Consider the following 24,037-nt stretch of genomic DNA (forward strand, 5'->3'; position numbering starts at 1 on the left):
TGTTCAATACAGACCAAAAGCATAAACAGAACAAAATAGACCTTACAACAGTTATTCATAACTACTGGCCTATAATCCAAAATCTCTCGTCAAGTCCACCAACTTATACTCTTGTGCCATTACCTGTAATGCAAAGAAAACTGAGTAGGTCGGGATTGGGAGCCTGGTGAGCATATAGGGTTTTTAACCCACAATAATATAATTATTATATTTAATTATCAAACAATTAATCCAATTACCCACCCCCATTATCTCCATTTATTTAGTAAAGATTTACCCTAAGAACCGAATACCCTTCTCCCATTCATTCCTAAGAATTGCCCTAAGGAATTGGCACAAAGTCTAGTGCTGCCATGGTTCTTAGATTACCTTTGGTGAACACGCAGTTTAAAATAATTAATAAACACCTAGTTCAAGAACACCCATTGAATACACTCCGTTCAATAATACCTAATGAACACCTAGTTCAAATATCCCTGGTGAACTCAATCACCTAAGGAACACAGAGTACGAAAGCTCTTAGTTCAAACCACGTGATTATAATGTATATCTCGATCCTACAAAACCAACAATATTATTAACACATATAAATCATATTTCTAAAACAATCTATCCCATCCTGTCGATCCCCACATACTGACCCTATACAATGATCTTACGAGATCTAGCCTAAGGAAATCGATATGAACAACAACTGAAGAAGCTGCTTCGGAAGTTCCCTAGCAGCAAACGAGGATCAATAAAGACATCAAATGAGGGGAATAGAATGAGTTTCACCACGAACCTTCGTTCGTAAAAGAAAGAACCACAAGACATTTTAAGTCAGGGGTAGTTATCTAGATAACAATGCCTAGGCGTGGTATGACTATCATGAGGTATTATACCCCCAGACTTTACCTATCCCAACATCGAACTTTGCCTAGCAGTGGCCTGAATACATGAGGTATTTCACCCCCAGACGCACCCTATCCAGCAATATAACACCAGACATACCTATCAGTGGTCTATAACCGACACGCTTTATTAGGCAGTCTACGAAGTTCCCTTAATTACTTCGTGAAAGAAAACGCTAACATATGAAGCTCGGTCGATCACTTCATAAAAGAAACGCTGACTCCAAAGCTCTCTCAAAATAAAAGTATGGGGAAATACTACTAGAGTACTCCCGTACGCTCCCGTAACCGACATACAAAATCGCCAGAAAGACTTTGTACATGATAATACTTCTGGCACATTATAGTACTTTGGTATGCGAAAGAATCGTACCCGAGAACATAATAGTACCCTGGCACAAGCAGCACCCAAGACACAGAGCTTTGAAAAAGACTTCGTACATAAAATGTACTTCTATACGTAGGACGTACTCCACCGATCATCAATCTCGCAACGCACGTACTCTTAATAAGAGACTACCCAATGTCCAAACTTAATTGAACTAAACATCCCATTTAAGTCTTAACCCATCACTAGGCAAACCTACAATACTTATAATCAATTCCCGATACTATCTCCGTTTAGGAAAAAGACTAACTAGTGTATACTTAACACAAGGTTTTAATTAATAATATCATATATATACATCTTAACACATATTGAACCATATATGATTCGTACGTTGTATATCATCAAATATATCTAACACGTATTTCAGAAAATAACAAATACTTCACATACATATGTATATTTCATACTTTAATCAATTCTTGTGTTAAAATCACGTTCCTAAAAGGGACTATACACATGATACCTTATCGAATGAACACGTAATTCAAAAATACATAATCCGTACTCCCAGATCTAAAATTAACCTCTTGATCTGATCCCTACTCTCGGATCTAAAACTAATCTCTTGATCTGATCCATACTCTCGGATCTAAAACTAACCTTTTGATCTGATCCATACATCCAGATCTAAAACAAGTTTATCTCTTTATTCTTTTATCTCATGGTCCAACCCATATTTTATCACTTACCAACAACCTCATCTACTCATGTTCTACCCAACATATTTTTAGACACAAAATACATATATAGTTTAACTCATTAAAACTTATATAATTCATCCACTCCACAACCATCTCAAATAAACAACGATATATTATACACATAGCACGTATTTCATAGCAAATACTTAATATTTATGTGTTTAGAAGAAAGTAACTACACACTCACATGATTAGAAGATGATCGGACAACACTACAACTTGTAGAAGTAGTAATCTTCGGCAGATCTGGAAGATCTTCACAAAAACCGGACTCCTCGCGGGCAGAGCTTCGGATCGGGAATTTCACTTCTTGGGATCTTCGGGGCCTCGGGACTTGCTTCGGGGCTCGGGAATGATACCGGGACTTCGGGATAATTCTTGCACGAAAAACGATGCAAAACGCGAGAAAAAGGGAAGAAATGAGCAAACTACTCGGCTGCCCTCGACACCCTTTTATAGGGGCTGGCAGATCTGGAAGATCTTCACAAAAACCGGACTCCTCGCGGGCAGAGCTTCGGATCGGGAATTTCACTTCTTGGGATCTTCGGGGCCTCGGGACTTGCTTCGGGGCTCGGGAATGATACCGGGACTTCGGGATAATTCTTGCACGAAAAACGATGCAAAACGCGAGAAAAAGGGAAGAAATGAGCAAACTACTCGGCTGCCCTCGACACCCTTTTATAGGGGCTGGAAGGTCGAATTACGCTGGATGTAACTTGAGATTACGATGGGCGTAACGACGATAAGGTCGCTGACTCCCCCCATGGATAATATCGGCCAATATATATTTAAATTAAATATCGAAAATATTTAATAAACTTCAAAAATTCATATCTTTCTCATACGAACTCCGTTTTCGACGTTCTTTATATCCCCGCGTAGGTGAGACTACGCTCTACAACTTTCGTTTAGACTCCATCGGCTAATTTTGAATTTATTTTTATTATTTATTTTTAGTAGGCCGGGACAGGAAAACTCCGTTATAAAATCATAACTTCTTCATCCGACGTCCGTTTTCGCCTATCTTTTTATCGTTTTACTAAAATTAATGAGATCTTCAATTCTCATTTAGATTGTTTCGGCTAAAAACTGCTCGGTCTCAAATCGAGCATTTGGGCTGCATACCGCTAAGTCGAAACTTCGAAAAATCATAACTTCCTCATACGAAGTCAGATTTGGGCGTTCTTTTTATGCATGCTCATGGTTTAATGTATTCTACGACTTTCATTTAGATTACTAAGGCTAAATATCACTCTAACGTAAATTCACTTTTTACGTCGCGCTGTGTCGTGCCGGTTCTGTCGCGAAACTTCGACAGGTCATAACTTCTTCGTTATAACTCGGATTTCAGCGTTCTTTATATGCACGAAAACCTTGTAACATATACTATAACTTAGTTAAGATTATTAATTCTAAATAATCTTTAATCAAAAATTTATTTTTAACGCCTATCGTCTCTAAATTGACTAGCCCTGATCTACGAGCGTTACAAATACTTTCCATTAACTTTGATAACAGATTTTTTGAATTAAGCATATTTTTATGATTATAAATTTGTTTTCTCTACTCACTTGTATTTATCATCGTGAAGATGAGAAAAGATTAACCATCTCTATATTGAAAAGTGCCAAAAAGATCTTATTGGTTATATCTTTCTGACATGGTCTTCAAATGTTCTTTGTTTTTATTCATTTTTGTGTATTTGATTTGTTTCTTCAAGAAACTCAGTTTTCTATTAATTTTGATAACAAATTTGTTTAATTGAGCATACTTTTAGGATTATAAATTTGTCCATTTTCTATTGTTAAATCAAGTGTAAATGAATTTGAACAATCGTTAAATTGCATATTCTATAATGTAATTCATGCGCTAACTAATCAAATAATAGTACATATCCAAGTGGTCGGGTACCTCCAAGACAATAAGCAACCATGTAAATTATATGCAATTTCATAATATTGTAATTTTTTTATTGGATTTAAATGAACAGTTACTTCTTTCACTTGATTTAGATTCTTGATTACTCATATAAGGTTGTAATAAAATAAAATTTTGATAAACTGAAAAAATTGTTCAACAAAACCTTAAAATTTTGTGTTTGTTGGAAATTTGGTTATATGCCAAGTTAGGCTTCTTTTTGTGTTGTCATGTTTGTTGATTTGGCTATGTATGGTTCATTTGAAGTTCCAATTCTCTACAAAAATGTTAATGTTCACATCCAAGTGGAAACAATCACAACTAGTAAGCATTCTAAATGATTTTTTTTTTCACTTACATTAATCAAAACTGTTATTTTAAGTGGTGCATTCTCATGGATGTCACACCGGTTGTCACTATATAGACCTTCTAGCGGTCTATAGAAGAATCCTAGCGGCGTTATGAAGAATTTTACTGTGTTTTCAATCAAGTATCACTCTGTCAACATTCTTCTCTATAGTTCTTTCTCTTATTTTCGATATAGATGTGTGTCACAACAATAAAGCAGAAAGAGGTGTTAGTGACCATTAAAGATGAAAAGACAATATATAATTTAAGAATAATATATAAAGTGTAAATTGTAGATTTATGATATTTATTTCAATGAAAAATATGATGTTTGTTTGTTAGGCTACATATCTGGGTTTTTTTTTTTTAATATTTTGATTTTGACAAGTTTGATCTAAATTTGATAATTGAAGCAGGTAGGAACGATATGTGCTAACGATTTTGAATTTGTATTGCCCTATAGAAACCAACCGTAGCCTCACAAACCATTCCCTCATATCTCAGTAGGTCTTAACATTTCCCAAAATTCAGCTACAAGAAGTCATGGATGCACTTCTTGAATCAATCCTCTAAACCGAATTTCATTTGTTAGTTGGATGTAGTGACCAAAATGTAAGATTTGTGAAAGTTCATTATTATTTATTAGTGTTAGCCTTTAGCAAATTATGAGACTAATAATATATTTTTGTTCATAACATGTTTTTTTTGTAATAATTTATTTGATCAGAAGATTGTTGGAAAATTAATTTAATTAATTTCCAAAAATGAATTTTCTCCATTTGTTAGCATAAATTTTGGATTCTAAATATAATCAAAACGAGTTATTGATTATATATTCGTGTTCTCCTCCGTGATATCTACGTTTTGATATATCACACATCCAAAACGGATTAAAAATGAATGAGAATTTACTTGTCAAAGTAGGGCAATTGGAAGAGAAAATAAAAGAGTTAAGTGGGTTTAAAACTCATCCCACATTGGTGGGAGAATGAAAAGGAAATTGGTTTATAACTACAAAGACTAGCTACATTTGTAAGACTTATTAGTACCAAGGCTCTGTTTTGCGCCCGTACGCAGGGGGGAGGTGAAAATGCGAGCCAAATTGGCTTCGGGCCACTGAACTTGTGTGCGAGCGCGCGTCCTGTAGGCACGAATGCACCACCGGTCGACTAGAAAAGTTCAAGGACCTTTTTTGCATTTTTTTTTTCCTTTTGGTTAACAGTTACAAAAACGAATTAAGAGCAATTAATCATAGATTTCGGCTTTGATTTCTTGATTAATTTTCTTATTTAATTGTGACAGTTACGATTTCGTTTTAATTGCATCGCTTACATTGGGTAATATATATATATATATATATATATATATATATATATATATATATATATACAATGCATATGTGACTGATTCTAGACACTGGATGAAACGAAATCACTCTCTTCCTCTCTTACGCTTCTGCTTTATCTTTTCTCTTTTGCTGCAACCAAGGTATAATTCGGGCCAAGTGAGGGTTTGAGCAATCTAAAAGAATTGCTTTCTACTGTTGTATCATGGGAAACAAACACCCATATAGGGTGAATTTGTTTTAAGGAAACTATGTTAAACATGCCTCGGTCAAGAATTTTATGCTTTTGTTCTTTCGTATAATTTTGGGTTATATTTTCCTAACAAAGATATGTATATGTGATTGGGTGTAGCCTAAAAAATCATATTTTAATTTTTATAAGGAAAAAATACTTTGAAATCGACCAAATTGCAATGTCTGAATTTGATGTTTATGGTTATAACAATTCACTTTATTTGTAATGTTTATCGAATATCTTCATAGAATTTAATGTTGCTGGTACATGTAACAACTTATTGTTGCTTTTGTTTTCATAGGGCCAATATGAAAAGAGCCATATCAGCCTCCATGGAGGTTGGTACACCGAACAAAGTCAATTCATAAAGCTACTACACAACATGTTTTAATCAAGAAGTCGCATTATGTTGTGATAAATCAAAGATCACATAGATCATTTATGTTATAAATCACTGTATTAAAAAACCAAATTGCTCTAATATAAATATTAAATATTTTTATCAAATAATTTTGGTTCAAAAACTCTAAAAATGAATCTAACTAACATTTTTTATTAAAATTCAACCTAAGACAAAACCACCTAATAATGTGATATGTATTTAATTTATGTTCCCATGTGTAACGTGGGTCATTGTAGCGGTGTTGATTATGATGGCATGTGCGGAATATGAAAGATCTAGTGAATCATCATGTAAAATCAAGAACACAAGGAGTAAATAAATCTTTGTAAGCTCATATTAGATCTAGAAAGAATATACAAATGGGTTTGTACACAATTTCTCTCTCTAGTTTAACACTCCAAAATGGTTCCTTACATAATGGGAGTCACTTACTTCCTATTTATAGGAAAGACTCAACCCATTTACACACACAAGAGGGTAAGCCTAAAATACTACATCCAAGAGTGGCTTTGCACCCTAACATTCCCCCCCCCCCTCAAAGTTAGGATTAGATGTCCCGACTTCAGTCTCCAACGAGCTAGCGCGATCAAGACCAAACTCCCCCTTGAAGTAACATCAGTCTTCAAATCCGCAAATGAATATTCGACAAACCCGAGAAGCTTCGAATACCCATCATTCTCCCCATTTTTATAATCAAAAAATGATTATAAAACCCACTAAGGGTGAGAAGCGCCCGAGGAATAGTCTTCACAATACTCCCCCTTAATGTGTACCAAAAATGAATCACCAAAAATCTTGCATGGAAAAACAATCACGAAAAAGCCTTAAAAAATTTCCAAATTCTTGAAATTTTTTAACTTTTGGGTGAGAGTTGCAAGATTTTCCAAAAACCGGGTAAAAATCGTCACTAATAAAATTCTGCAGGGACCCGTTGCGCCGAAAACAACCAAATATGCAAAACTCTCCCCCTTTTCCAAAGCTGGGTAGAAAGCGTCAATTTGCACAAACTATAGGGGCCTGAAATGTATTTTCTTCAAATTTAAGCAAAAACAGTCCTTTTTCGAATTTGGGTATGAACCGCCAAACATTCGAAGTCTCAGGGACTATTTTCAAAAATTATGTCTTTGTGCACCAAACATTCGAAACTTCAGCCAATTTTCGAAGTTGGGTGAAAAGTGTCAAAAATTCGAAACTTTAGTTAATCGTTGAGATTGCCAAATATTCGAAGGTTAAGGGATGAATTTGAAAATTTTCAATTTTCTTCAAACATACGATTTTTTTTTTTCTTTTCGTACGAAAGTTTGAAAATGTGTCAACCTGTCGAAATTTTAAGGGCCATTTACGTAACTTTGGGTTTCTTTTTCAAAACAGACGAAATTTCAATTCTTTTAAACGTACGAAAAAAAATTCTCTCCTCTTGGTACGAAATTTCAAATATGCTTTCCCAAACACCCTTCGTGTAAAATCCAAAACACCATTTTACCCTCTTCGTATGATTCCAATTTTCCCAATCAAACTAAAATTCTCAGCATAAGAAACATATGAAGCCTCACTTATGAACAATAACCTCTTAACCATTCATCTTCTTAATCGACTGTAGAATCAACATACCAATATCAACAATCGACCCTTGGTATCTTCAAAATCCAAACACATGGACCCTTCGTACATTCACCTACCAACCCAAAATCAAAATTTCATTCTTACAGTCTTCGTTCCTTACAATTATTGTTCGTCTTTTAAAACAATTAACCCAAAAACTTCGTCCTTTGTTTTTCAGTGATCAACCCAAATCATCAATCACCCTTCGCTTTTTAGTCCAAACCCACAATCATTGAAATATTGATTCCCAAATCACAGATCTTCGAAGCTACATCATCAACATCGACTCATTAATCCTTCGAATATTTACTCCAAAGTCGACATCAACCTATTAACCTTTTCGATTCGTCCCCAAACCACTGATCAACACTTGACCATCTGTTCAATTTTTTGTGAATTCAGATTCCAAAAACCTTCGTTCTTAAGTCAAACCCAGTCGATACCAATCATCCATCTAAACCATTCTAACCTTAGACCCATCTATCGACTCCAAACATTCGATCATACGCCCCAATTCAAAAATCGTTGTCATCAACAACAGAGTCCAACCCTTCGAATCTTTGATTCAAGAACTCAACAACAATCAAACAAATATCTAACCAGACTCCAAACATTCGAAATCGATTTCATCAGCCTTCCCAAGTTCGTTCCTATCCTTCAATTCACAACTCCAAAATCATCAACCAAAATCACAACTATCGACCTTCAACCTGTAAGGATTCGAAATCGAACCATCAACCACAATCAAATCCATTCAATTTCCATTAGCGAATCCACTACAACAAGATGCGAACAAACAATCTCAGCAACAGGCAGTTACGACCTTGACTCCAAAATCTTCGAAACATGGAAATCAAACCAAAATAACATTCGATTATTACACCTTCCCAGTTCTCAATTTTCAAAATCAAGCACTTCTTCCATAAACGAACTCTATTTTGACTTTTCCTCCTGTTTGACTCCGATGAACACAATTTCATTTGTTCATTCGATTCTCGACTTGATATAAGTTCTTGAACTTCAAATCAACATCGAAATTGAAATTCAACTTCAAATCATAAATTGTCAATAACAAATCAATGAAAAATCAAAAGTGTTTAATCTCAATGGATTTATCGATGACCTTGAAGCAATGAAGTCAGATGTATGAATCAACATCGACCACAGAATACAGATAGAATATATGATGAGCAGTGATCTGATTATTTGGGCTCAATTAATTGGATATATGAACAGTGAAATTAAACAAAAGTTTAGGATTGGGCTTTGAACAATACTCGAATTTGATGAATAGTAAAATTCGAGATTAAACAAAATGAGCTGAATTTGGTTTTGTTCTAAACAAAAATAATTGGACCAATCAAAGTGGTTGAAACGGATTTGATCCAATGAGGCAAATCGATCAAAAATGAAAAACGGAAAATATGAAGCGAAATTAAGAACGTTTTGGAATCCATTTGAGAATTTGTGATACCTTTTTGACGAATTGAGATCCATTTGCAATGAAAGAATCAAATTTGGAAGATCTTGGTTCTTTTGTTGGAACGAGAAAATCTCCAATTTGAACATTGTACCACCCACTATGCGAGATGTACAACTCGTTCTTCGTGTTCTTCATCAAATCAAGAACATCTTCAAAAGAACCACCAACACTTTTGGGTTTTGACTTCAAATTCAATGCAACATTTGGTGATTGTTGCTTTGGAACCCAAATTTGCTTCACGTATTTCGATTTCACAACAACATTTGACGATTTTTTTGAGTAAACCCGCTTGTTCTTCCGATTCATCTTCTTCTTCTTCTTCTTTTTCTTTCTCACCTTTTTGCATCTTGAAGACTTGATTTCATGAACAAACCCACTTTCCACAACATGAACATTTTGAGTTTGAATCAAATCATTTGGAGTTTGATACTTGCAAATTTCTTGGATCACCGGCTTCCGATAAGGAATCATTCCTTCAAACGAATCACAAGAACACAAAATATCATCGGTTTGAACTCTAATCGAGAAAAAAACTTTTTTATCTTGAGAATCAACTTGAATCTTCTTATCATGAACTTCAAGAACATCAAGAACATCACATTGAACTCCATTGTCAACAACTTCAACAACCTTAAGAGCACGAAGATCATTTGGGTCTTCAATAAGAGAAATATGTTTCTTTCTGAACAAATATTTTTCTTCTCCAATCTTATCACTACTATGTGATGACATGGACCATGTAATATCAGCCAACCATTTGATCTCACGAAGTGGTTGAAATATCAAGCTTCCATGATCATCCTTCAAACCTCCATAAGAAACCATAGTTTCTCAAAATATCCAATTGTTTAACACCAACCCACAATATTGATCTTTATTGACTTTGTATTTGATATCTTCAACGATCACAATCCAAGAATTGTAAGGCAAATTCACCATGATTACAAAAACTTGAAGATAACTAGAGAGAGAAAGTGATTTTGAATGAGTTTTCTAGAGAGAGAAAGTAAAAATCACTTGAATTCTAGTGAAGAAAATCGAATTATAAGTAAAAAAAATGATGAATTCGATTTCTAGAATCCAAAAACTCACCAAATCACGAAGATCAAAGATCAAAAAATGAATCACCAAATCAAGATTGTCATCAAGGATCAATTCTTGATCCAATCAAGAACACCCACTCTGATACCAATTGTAGTGGTGTTGATTATGATGACATGTGCGGAGTATGAAAGATCTAGTGAATCATCATGTAAAATCAAGAACACAAGGAGTAAATAAATCTTTGTAAGATCATATTAGATCTAGAAAGAATATACAAATGGGTTTGTACACAATTTCTCTCTCTAGTCTAACACTTCAAAATGGTTCCTTACATAATGGGAGTCACTCACTTCCTATTTATAGGAAAGACTCGACCCATTTACACATACAAGAGGGTAAGCCTAAAACACTACATCCAAGAGTGACTTTGCACCCTAACAATCATAATCTAGTTACACACAAAAAAGTACTAAAACCATAGGTTTGTTAAGAACTTGTACAAGCAATCAATGCACATTTCGAGAATTACACAAAAAATTGCTAAAATTGTAGGTTTGTTAAGAACCTACGGTGTACAAGCAATCAATGCACGTTTTGTGCATTGACTGATTGTACACCGTAGGTTCTTACGAACCTACAATTTTCGTATTTTTTTTAGTTTTTTATAAACAAAGTCACAACAATGCATAATATATGAGGTTTTATGCCAACAACAATAAAAAAATAAAAATAAATAATTTTTTTACGAAACCGTAGGTGCAAACAAAACCTATGGTTTACAAGTATTCAATGCACGTTTTGCGTATTGAACGCTTGTACTTCAATTTTTTTTTTTGCTTTTTTCCAACAAAAAACGCATATACTACCATACCCTAATAATCAAGATAAACAAAAAAAAATTTAGACTCGGAGACAAACCCGATTGTTCTTTAAATGCTCCATTAATGTAACAACGAAAATTTTCAAAACAATTTTTTTTCATCAACCAAGTTCATATAAAACTATTCTCAAATATTTCCAACAGTAGTTTTTGAAACATAACATATCCCAAGATCATAAAAATCAAACTCTCTCTCTAGTGTGTACGAGTCACGTCGACGCCTTTCCACGGTCCTCGCTAGTACCTGAAACACATAACGCAACAAATGTAAGCATAAATGCTTAGTGAGTTCCCCAAAATAATGCATACAATACATACACCACTCGAGGCTATATTACGACCCTCCGGTCGATGTGTCTCAGCGGGACCCTCCAGTCCCGTAGCTCTTTGGACCCTCTGGTCCGCTCATAGCTCGTTGGACCCTCCGACCCGGTCTGTATCGTTGGACCCTCCGGTCCGGTCTATAACATCATACAACATACATAAAACACATAGCACATAATCTCATACATAAAACATAAGACCCTCTGGTCAACATATAATACCACTCTAGGTAACGTATAGTGAGAAGACTCACCTCGTGTAACTCGGTAACCCATAAATCTCGAACTCAGAGAAATAAGACCTAGCCTCCGCCTAATCATATGAAATAATCACATGTCATCAACATAATTCCCAGGGCTAGACCATTTCCTCAAATCACTCTCAGGGGAGGTAAAAGACCATTTTACCCCTTACTTGACTCAATTACACTAAAGTTGACCAAACACTAAAAGTCAACAGCAAGCAGTACGCAGGGCGTACTCTTTCATTCCAGAAACGGGGTATGCAACCCCTTACGCGGCGCGTACTGGGATTACGCCCGACGTAATGCCCAGTTTCCACATCCAGCTCATTTAGGTCTTAAACGGTTAAGACTTTCATCCAAAATTCAAATCTGACCCTTCTAACATGACTTAATCCATAAAGCTGAAACCTTTAAGCCTTTGCATGGCTGTAAAGGTCACTTTGAGCTCAAAACACCTTTTCTCTTTCCATAATGAGACTATAACTCATGCATGCCACAAGATCCACGTCCAAGACTCGATTTTTATGACTCCTCAACATATTTTACACTAGAAAAAGGTCAGATCTAAGCTCATGGAGACTCTTTGCACAAAAAGTCTCCAACTTTGAACCAAAAACCCTAAAAATGGTCCAAAAAGCAAAACTCATGAAGAACAAGGAAAGCTTTGAGCTTTTTACCTCAGGAAGGATCTCCAACCACTGTAGAACTCGGATCTACACCTGTTCTTCAACTTCTAGCTCCAACAATGGCTCCTTCTTCTCCTTCTTCACCTTGAAAAGACAACTTCAAGCTCAAAAACTCACACACAAGCTAAAGCACAAATCTCAGCTCTTCAAGGGCTCTCTCAAGGGTGTATGGTGGCTAGGACAAAGGACTACACGTTCCTTTTATAGTGCAAGGCCACAAATTAGGGTTTTGCATCTAGGCCGGTTATGCCCGGCGTAACCTTGGGTACGCCCAGCGTACCCGGATGACCCGCGTACAAAAATTAAGCGCGCGAGTACGCGGGGCGTACCCCTAGTACTCCCAGCGTACTCACCCATTACATCTTTCACTTTAAAGGACTAACTAGCCAAATCTACAAAATAGAAGGGTTATAAAGCTAACCTGGATTTCGGGCTGTTACAATTCTCCCCCACTAGAACCAGACTTCACCCTCGAAGTCTCATGGTGCGAACAACTCCGGATGCTGCTCCCGCATCTCCGACTTCGGCTCCCAGGTCAACTCGGACCCTTTCCGATGTTGCCACTGGACCTGAACCATAGGCACCTCCTTGTTCCTCAAAACCCTGATCCTCCGATCGATGATTGCGATCAGCTTCTTAGCATAATTTAGACTTGCGTCCACCTGAATATCCTCTAACGGCACCACCGCCGACTCATTGGCAATACACTTCCTCAGCTGCGACACGTGGAAGGTATCATGAATATGATCCAACTCCGCAGGTAGCTATGCTACTTTACCCACCCTCACGATCACTCTAAATGGCCCAATATACCGGAGCCCCAGCTTTCCCCTCTTCCTGAATCGGATCACTCCTTTCCAAGGAGATACCATCAGGAGCACGAAATCGCCGACCTGGAACTCGAGCTCAGATCGTCATCTATCCGCATAACTCTTCTGGCGACTCTGAGTGGTCAACTACCTTTTCCTGACCTGTTGGATCTGCTCTGTCGTCCGAAGTACAATCTCCGTACTACCCATCACGCGTTTCCCTACTTCTCCCCAGCATATGGGGGTCCAACACCTCCTCCCATACAACAGCTCAAAAGGTGGCATACCAATGCTCGAATGATGGCTGTTGTTGTAGGAAAACTCAGCCAAGGGAAAATACGTGTCCCAACTTCCGCCGAAATCCAATACACATGCTCGAAGCATGTCCTCGAGCGTCTGAATCGTCCGCTCACTCTGTCCGTCCGTCTATGGGTGGTAAGCGGTACTGAAATGCAGCCTCGTACCCAACTCCTCGTGAAACTTCTTCCAAAATCTGGAAGTAAATCGCACATCTCGATCTGAAACAATCGAGATCGGAACCCCATGCCGCGATACCACCTCCCTCACATACATCTCTGCCAACCTCTCTGCGAAAGAGCTCTCACTGATAGCAAGGAAATGAGCACTCTTCGTCAACCTGTCCACAATCACCCAAATTGCATCGACACCTCTCGCAGTCCTTGGCAATTTGGTGATGAAATCCATGGTAATCTGTTCCCATTTCCACTCGAGAATCTCTAACGGCTGCAGCTTACCATGTGGACGCTGGTGCTCGGCCTTAACCCTGCGACAGGTCAAGCATCTCTCTACAAACCATGCGACATCCCTCTTCATACAGGGCCACCAATACTCCCTTTTCAGGTCCAAATACATCTTACTGGCCTCGGGATGGATCGAGAACTTCGATCGATGAGCCTCTTCCATCAAAATGGTACGCGTCTCGCCAACAGACGATACCCAAATCCGACCTTGAAATGTCATAAGTCCCCGGCTATCGGTAACGAATTCCGATACCAGCCCGACAACTCGCTCTCTCTTCTGGCTTTCTGGCCTCACGACCTCATCATGGGCCCCACGAATAGCGTCCAACACCGGGGTCATCACTGTCAATCTCAAACAAACATCTCGCATCGGGGCGCCCTCCGCCCTATGACTCAGTGCATCGGCTACAACATTAGCCTTGCCCGGGTGGTACAGGATCTCACAATCATAATCCTTGACCACATCCAACCATCTCCTCTGGCGCATATTCAGGTTGGGCTGATCCATCAAATACTTCAAGCTCTTGTGGTCCGTGTATATCATACACCGAACCCCATACAGATAGTGACGCCAGATCTTGACGGCGAACACTACCGCTCCCAATTCTAGATCATGAGTGGGATACCTCGACTCATGAGGCTTAAGCTGCCTCGATGCATATGCTATCACATGCCCCCTCTGCATAAGCACCGCTCCCAATCCGGATATCGATGCATCAAAATATACCACAAAATCCTCCATCCCTTCCGGAAGGGCTAACACTGGGGCTTCGTACAATTTCTGGCGAAGTGTCTTGAACGAGGTCTGCTGCTCCGGACCCCAAGAAAATGCAACACCCTTCCGGGTCAATTTGGTGAGTGGTACGACGATCTTGGAGAAATCCCTAATAAATCTCCGATAATAGCCGGCCAAACCCAGAAAGCTCTGATCTCGGTGGGTGATCTCGGCACCTCCCACCTCATGACCGCCTCAATCTTGGCCGGATCGACCAATATCCCATTCTGGTTGACGAGATGTCCCAAGAACTGAACCTCTCGTAACCAGAACTCACATTTGGAGAATTTGGCATAAAGCCTCTCCGATCTCAAAACTCCAAGGATCTCCCTCAAATGCTCCTTGTGCTGTTCTCTAGACCTCGAATACACCAAAATATCATCAATGAATACGATCACCGACCGATCCAGCATCGGCCTGCACACCCTATTCATATCCATGAACGCAGCTGGTGCATTGGTGAGCCCAAAAGGCATCACCACGAACTCGTAATGCCCATAACGAGTTCTGAACGTTGTCTTCTGGATATCTTCATCCCGAACCCTCATCTGATGATAACTCGACATCAAGTCTGTCTTGGAGAACCAAGACGCTCCCTGCAACTGATTGAACAAATCATCGATCATCGGCAACGGATAACAGTTCTTGACCGTTAGCTTGTTCAACTCCCGATAGTCAATGCACATCGGATGCGAACCATCCTTCTTCTTGACAAAAAGGATCGGCGCTCCCCAAGTTGAGCAACTCGGTCGAATAAACCCTTTCCCCAACAGCTCCTGAAGCTGCAAGAATAACTCCTGCATCTCTGGCGGCGCGATGCGATAAGGCGCCTTGGCGATAGGTGCTACTCCCGGAACCAAATCAATATGGCACTCCCCTTGCCTCTCGGGAGGCACACCCGGTAGTTCCTCGGGAAAAACATCCAGAAACTCGCATACTATCGGAACCTCATCAATCGAACTTGGCCTCTCATCGGCCACTCGTGTGTCTGTCACATAGGCTACGAATCCACCGCAGCCTTGCTGCAAACACTGCCTCGCCCTAGCAGCCGAACAAAACGCTTAACCACAACGGGTTCCCTCCCCGAACACCGTAAGTACTCCCCCACTAGGGTCTCGTATCGTCACTAACTGACGCTCGCAGTCTATCACAGCTCCATATCGGCTCAACTAATCCATGCCCACTATAACACACACATCCCCCATTGCAATCGGAACCAGATCTATCGGGAACTCCACACCGAAGATCTCAAGGACACATCCTCGAATCACATCCGTAGCATACACTTCTCGCTCATCAGCTTTGGAAACTCGCAGAGGTCGACCCAACGCCTCTCGACGGATACTAATATGCTGACTAAATGCTACGGAAACAAACGACCGACTCGCATCCGAGTCAAGTAATACCAAAGCAGGCACATAACTCACAAGAAAAGTAACTACGCATATCATCATATAAGCATAATAACTCAACTCAAATAAAAGATGAATTCAGAATACATACCAGCCGCAACATGGGGCGCCGTGCGGACCTCCTCCGTAGTCAACTGGAAAGCTCTCACACGAGCCTTCGGTGCCTCGGCCTTCACTGGCCGAACCTCAGTAGCCCTAGCAGTAGGCGTAGATCGCTGAAGCAGCTGAGGGCACTCGGCCTTCCGATGGCCGGTCTGGTTGCAATGAAAGCAAACCGAAAATCCCTTGGGGCAATCCCTCGCGATATGCCCCTCCTTCCCTCACTTGTAGCATACTCCAACCCTGCATGACCCCTCGTGACTCTTACGACACTTCCCATAAGTGCGGCCCTTTGCGCCCCCAGATCTCGAATCAGCAGGTCTAGCCCGCTTGGCAGCCGACTGAGACTGAGCCGGTCACCGATCCACCCTCTGTGACTCGGCCTCCTCCCTGGCCTGAGTCTCCAACTCAATCTCCCTCTTCCGGGAATTTTCCTGGAGCTCAACAAACGTCCGGTAAGTCGAGTTCGCCACGAACTCCCGAATATCTCTCCTCATAACACCCAGATAACAGCTCATACGGGCCTGCTCAGAAGACACCTGCTCAGGGCAAAACATCGCCCTCTCATGAAACTTCCTGGTGATCACTGCCACAGAATCAGTACCCTGCTTGAGGGTCAAGAACTCCTGAATCAACCGTTCCCTCTCCACCGGGGGAACATACTCGTCTCTGAACATAGCGGTGAACCTCTCCCAGGTCACCTCAGAAATCTCAGCCAAAGTGAAGTTCGCCGTCATAAACTTCCACCAATCCTTCGCTCCCAAGCGGAGCTGGTTCAGAGTGAACCGTACCCTCAAGTGCTCTGGACAAGAACACGTATAGAAACATCCCTCGATGTCAGAGATCCATCTTATCGCAGCAATCGGATCCTGCGTCCCATCGAACTCTGGTGGCTTCGTGTTGCTGAACTCCCGAAACAACAACGAGTCACCTCCCTGAGGTCTGGCAGCAGCAACATCAGCCGTAGCTGCAGCTGCCGCAGCCTCAGTCACTGCTGCATACCGCTTATCAAAGGTCTCAATCAATGTGGTCTTGATGTCCCCGAACATCTCTGGAATCTCAGCCTGGATGGCAGCATCCACCTCCTCATGAATCAATCGACGGATCTCCTAGTCGTTGACACCACTGCTCTCGGGTGTGTGTCGAGTCCCAACCATGATGCCTCTGAAATACAACATATAAATATCAGAGACTCGATCGAGCATACTCATACTCGATGACGCAACCCTACTCGCCCTACGATGTCCAAAGGATTCCTACTTGGACTGCCCACTGATCTGGTGTCTTCAGTAGTACTGGCCCTATACTACTGATCACACCGCATCGACATTCACCCCAAGTCCTCCTCCTTGGATCCCGGATCACAAGTACTCTACTCTCGCTATGCATTGGCTACCCTCCGATAGACCTCTCATGAGCTCCTAACTGCTACCCACTCGCTCACAAGGCAACTCAGCAGCAGAAATCTCCTAGGCTAAGGCATCACAAATCGGCCCACTCTAGTCCTAATATGAATACCTAGCCTACTCTAACATGCATAATATAACATAGCATATCTCATAACACATAATGTAAGGGTACTTTGGGGATTCACCGTTCAGGCGCTGGCTGACCGTACACACTATTCTGTCTTGGTTGTCTCAAAACCCCTTGCTCTTTTAGAAAATTTAGTTTTTATCGTTGAAAATTTCTCAAATCCCCAGTTTGAGTTCAGATACGCCCAAAGGTGCATCCGAGTCCCTCAAACCAAGGCTCTGATACCAACTTGTAACAACGAAAATTTTCAAAACAATTTTTTTTCATCAACCAAGTTCATATAAAACTATTCTCAAATATTTCCAACAGTTGTTTTTGAAACATAACATATCCCAAGATCATAAAAATCAAACTCTCTCTCTAGTGTGTACGAGTCACGACGATGCCTTTCCACGGAAATCGCTAATACCTGAAACACATAACGCAACAAATGTAAGCATAAATGCTTAGTGAGTTCCCTAAAATACCGCATACAACACATTCGCCACTCGATGCTATATTACGACCCTCCGTTCAATGTGTCTCAGCAGGACCCTCCAGTACCGTAGCTCTTTGGACCCTCTGGTCCGCTCATAGCTCGTTGGACCCTCCGGCCCGGTCTGTATCGTTGGACCCTCCGGTCCGTTCTATAACATCATACAACATACATAAAACACATATCACATAATCTCATACATAACACATAAGACCCTCTGGTCAACATATAATACCACTCTAGGTAACGTATAGTGAGAAGACTCACCTCGTGTAAGTCGGTAACCCGGAAATCTCGAACTCAGAGAAATAAGACCTAGCCTCCGCCTAATCATATGAAATAATCACATTTCATCAACATAATTCCCAGGGCTAGACCATTTCCTCAAATCACTCTCAGGGGAGGTAAAAGACCATTTTACCCCTTACTTGACTCAATTACACTAAAGTTGACCAAACCCTAAAAGTCAACAGCAAGCAGTACGCGGGGCGTACCAGCTCCTTTACGCGGGACGTACTCTTTCATTCTAGAAACGGGGTACGCAACCCCTTACGCGGCGCATACTGGGATTACGCCCGACGTAATGCCCAGTTTCCACATCCAGCTCATTTAGGTCTTAAACGGTTAAGACTTTCATCCAAAATTCAGATCTGACCCTTCTAACATGACTTAATCCATAAAGCTGAAGCCTTTAAGCCTTTGCATAGCTGTAAAGGCCACTTTGAGCTCAAAACACATTTTCTCTTTCCATAATGAGACTATAACTCATGCATGCCACAAGATCCACGTCCAAGACTCGATTTTTATGACTCCTCAACATATTTTACACTAGAGAAGGTCAGATCTAAGCTCATGGAGACTCTTTGCACAAAAAGTCTCTAACTTTGAACCAAAAACCCTAAAAATGGTCCAAAAAGCAAAACTCATGAAGAACAAGGAAAGCTTTGAGCTTTTTACCTCAGGAAGGATCTCCAACCACTGTAGAACTCGGATCTACACTTGTTCTTCAACTTCTAGCTCCAACAATGACTCCTTCTTCTCCTTCTTCACCTTGAAAAGACAACTTCAAGCTCAAAAACTCACACACAAGCTAAAGCATGAATCTCAGCTCTTCAAGGGCTCTCTCAAGGGTGTATGGTGGCTAGGGCAAAGGACTACACGTTCCTTTTATAGTGTAAGGCCACAAATTAAGGTTTTGCATCTGGGCCGGTTATGCCCGACGTAACCTTGGGTACGCCCAGCGTACCCGGATGACTCGCATACAAAAATTAAGCGCGCGAGTACGCGCGGCGTACCCCCAGTACGCCCATCGTACTCACCCATTACATCTTTCACTTTAAAGGACTAACTAGACAAATCTCCAAAATAGAAGGGTTATAAAGCTAACCTGGATTTCGGGCTGTTACAATTAAGAGAGAATTTCGGACTTGAAACACATACAAAATGAGAAAAATGAAATTTTTAACTTTATATATTCTGAACCAACGGGCCGTGAAACAGTAGCCGACCCACCAAACCATAGGCTGCCCCCTAAAACCATAGTCAAACCCCCTTTGACTGTAGTCAAAGGGGCATTGACTGTAGATAATTCATAAATCTACGGTTTTGGAGGCTATTTTCGGCTAGTGGCTTAATTTTCGTTAAAAATTGAAAAAATAATTAGTGGAAATGGTTAGTTTAGTAATTTTCCCTAGTAACAATCATCCCCAATTTTAAAGGTGAAATTAAATTTTGGTTATGTTGGTCGATCAACCCCAGTTAAATTTTATTGAATACTAAAATGTTCTTACTATTATATCGTTGGCTAAAAAGATGTTTCAAATATTATAATTACATTTTTTTTTATTGGTATTGGTGTTTTCTTGTGACATACAAGAATCACTGTCAATTCTGTTCTGACTTTTTGTATGAATGTGAATGAATACACTTGTATAATATGGTTTACCTTAATCTTTCAAACAACACACATGTTAACAAAACTATGCCCATTTGTATTATTGGTAAACCTTATACACTTTTTCAAAACAAAGTAACATCTTAATCTTTCAAACAACACACATGTTAATTAAATTCATTCGTAAAGTTGTAAAAGTACGTTAGTTTTGTTCGCAAGTTTGTTAACAAAAGTCTACAAATTTGAGTTAATGTTAAACCTTATATACTTTGACAAATAACATTTCCAACTAAATTCTGACATCCAAGTAACATTCATACTAAATAACATTTCCAAATGTACCAAAAGGTACCATAAACAACCATCAATTTCTTCATATCCTTTTTTGTTTGACCCAACTTAAAAGGTGGAACATGAACAAGACCATCATGTACGATATGTTTTGGGTTGTTAGTCATTATCATGATTACTGCTCCCATCATCATTGTTCCATTCCTTTGTTTCTTGTATATCCAACTTATTATCACCACCATATTAAGAGTATAATATATATATATATATATATATATATATATATATATATATATATATATTACCTATGTAGTTGTAATCATCTTGCCCATATCGAAAAATAGATCAAAATCATATTAGTCTAGAATATTTTTTATGGACTTGAACATCATGGGCATTTTGAACATCTTGATCAACTAAAACAATTTAGTTATTATGAACATATTGATCTCTAATACCTTTATCTAATGTAAAATCTCGGTGAAGTGGCAAGCCTTGGTCAACTTGTACATTATAAATTTCACTTGATAGGGTTACTTGGGACTGTCTTACCATATGTCAACAAGGTACAATGGATTTGGAAAAGTTACTCTTTATTCACATAAACTACCATAGGCTCAAAGTTATTATTGACCTTATTAACACGAACATTCAAGTCTAATTTCCTATTTCATGATCCAACTTCTTTGTACCAAATCATTTTAATTAGTATGGAGATACAAAGTTGTTTATCCATTCGATAACAAACTTAATTGGACATATAAAATATGTATAAAATGTGGTATGTCCATATCTGAGAAGGGGTAGACTTTAATCCAACTATACTTTTCAAGTTGGAAAATGGTAGTATATTTTCCTACCATTGACATTTCTAGTTCATGATGTATGTAATATAGTTCATGGATTGAGAAATTTCCATGTACACATAATGGATGCAGTCCACATTGTTGTCACCATAACACATGGCTGGATATTTAGTGATAGTGTCATCATGATGAACTATAACACCCAAAAAAATTTCAAACTTTAAAATGCTATGTTTATAAAATTATTTCGGGGATTAACCCACATTTAACAAAAAAATTCGGTCCCACAAAAACATTTACAATTAAAATATTAGATTTTATCATTAAACGTCATACAAACTATAACAAACAAATACGAATTACATCAATACCATTAATAAGGAACTTGACAAGCTCCACTTTATTCACTATCTCTTAACTTCTAACTTCCATCTATCATCTTTTTGATGGGTTTTGAGCATAACAAACAAAAACATATGTCTGCATGCAACCCTAATTGAAGATCTATGTTTTCTTTAATTGAACATACAACATTTGAACATCAATTGGGAAACCCTAGGAATGCTAAACTATTTTCGAAATTAGCATCTAAGGTTAGAAAACATACATTAATTATTATATAGCAACAACAATGTAAATCCTTAGTGTTGTTGAAGCTTCGAGAGCAAGCACCATAAGTGTTGTGCCTCTAATGGTTCACACCCAACACTAGCAAGAAGATGAAAGAGGAGAGAGGAGAGGAGTGCTATGAATTTTGGCTATTCCTTTAGGGTTTCAGTTGGATGAAATCCATAAGGTGTAGAGGTCTATTTATAGTGCAGACAGGATGTCCTGGATAACCCTAATCTGAATATAATATTATTAATTCAAATTGGTAATTATCCAGCTCCTTATTTATCCATATGTGATAATCTAGAAACCCAAGATTATCCATATAGATTTTGTCCACCTTCTTACCTAGGAAGGTTATGGAACCTCTTGCTCAACTATTGAACAATTGCACTTTAACCCCTACATTTTTAATTAATTTTTTAATCCCAAAATTAATTCCAATTAATTTCTGATTAAATATTTATTAAATATTTCCATTTCTAATTAATATATTGTTCTCATAATATATTAACAAATCATTTATTTCAATTTATCAATCAAATAATAAATTCAACCTCTCTCTCCAAAAGTCATCATGTCTAGTTGCTAGTTTTAAGGGCAACCCAAAAGGACTGTGCTGCTATCAATTCAAGTATATACCAATTATAGTTATGGGCTCAGACACCTAATCCAACAGTCTCCCACTTGGATAATTCTAATAACTACGTGATCAAATATTCCTCCGTTCTGCAAGATATCATATGGTCATGAGACATGGATTATAATCAATCTCGTTGTCCAATACTTTTTTTTTCTGATTTCTAATTTATGACGATCGATTCAGACTACCAATTGAACACATCAATCTGGCCCAAGCGCTTTAGATGTTGACATCAAATCATCGAGGGCCCCAAAAATATCGCTTTTCCTGTTAGGGCAAAAGGAACGGATAAACTTTGACTTATATGCTTGCACTATTCACTCATCAAATCATGCACAACTATATGTTTTATAAAATCAAGTTACAGATGTGTTTACGTATTATCAATGCACAACTGACTCGTAAAAAACAACTCATATATCCCCGTTTCAAGAATATAAGATATTATCATCTCACAATTACTCGTGATAAAATCCATGAAGTAATTCTTTGAGCGTGGGTTTATCCAATACTCAAAATCCCCATTTTCCAAGTACTAATGAACATTGTAGCAAAACCATTGCTATGTCTAATCTCCATAGACAATCTATAATTCAGTTCATGAGAGTCTTAATTCGCTACTTATTTCAAAAAGTACGAGCGACTGTGGATGTTTGCATAATCCAATTATTCGGGAAGTAAAACATGCGAAGTGAAACACAATAATAACCTAACTAACTATGGTCTCAAAACTATTGAATATAAATAAAACCCTAATTATTTAATCACGATATTAATTAAACTTTATTCATTGCATAATGTTTCGAATAATCAACTAAGCACTTGAATTAAACATCAGTCATGCCATGTTATAAACATGGTCCTTCCTTTGTGAACATATCGATTGGACACTATTTCAATGATGCTCATTTTCACAATTTCAAATTCTTGTTAGTACTAAATGTGTTAGAGTTTAACCTTACATGCAATATCTTTTTGTGATGTCGAGGCTTCAAAGTCACAAAGACTTTGCCAACGATATTACAAAATGTTCCATTGAAACTTTGTTACTTAAAACAATTCTATGGTAACAAAGTTCCGAATTCAAGATATGCTCCTTGAACATCTTCCTTGCATTAAAGTTCCTAAATCACATGTAGATTTTATCATCAACTTCCATTATGGAAACATTTCCATACTCCGATATGACCATCAATTTTGATCAATAATCATCCCAATCTAAAACATGTCACTATGGTATCTAGAAATCAACCGGACTTCTAGAAATCAATACCTTTCGAATTCCTTACTAAAGTGTATATTTTTGATACATGATGCTTCGATAAGTCTTCATCTAGACTTCTTAAGCTTATACACCTTCATTAGATAGCATATGTGTGTGTTTAAACCCTTTCAAAACTTATAGGTATAAGTCCTGAACACTCAAACAAT

The sequence above is a fragment of the Lactuca serriola genome, chromosome 7, assembly GCF_051521515.1.
Source record: "Lactuca serriola cultivar US96UC23 chromosome 7, Lser_US96UC23_V15, whole genome shotgun sequence".
NCBI classification, from domain to species: Eukaryota; Viridiplantae; Streptophyta; class Magnoliopsida; order Asterales; family Asteraceae; genus Lactuca; species Lactuca serriola.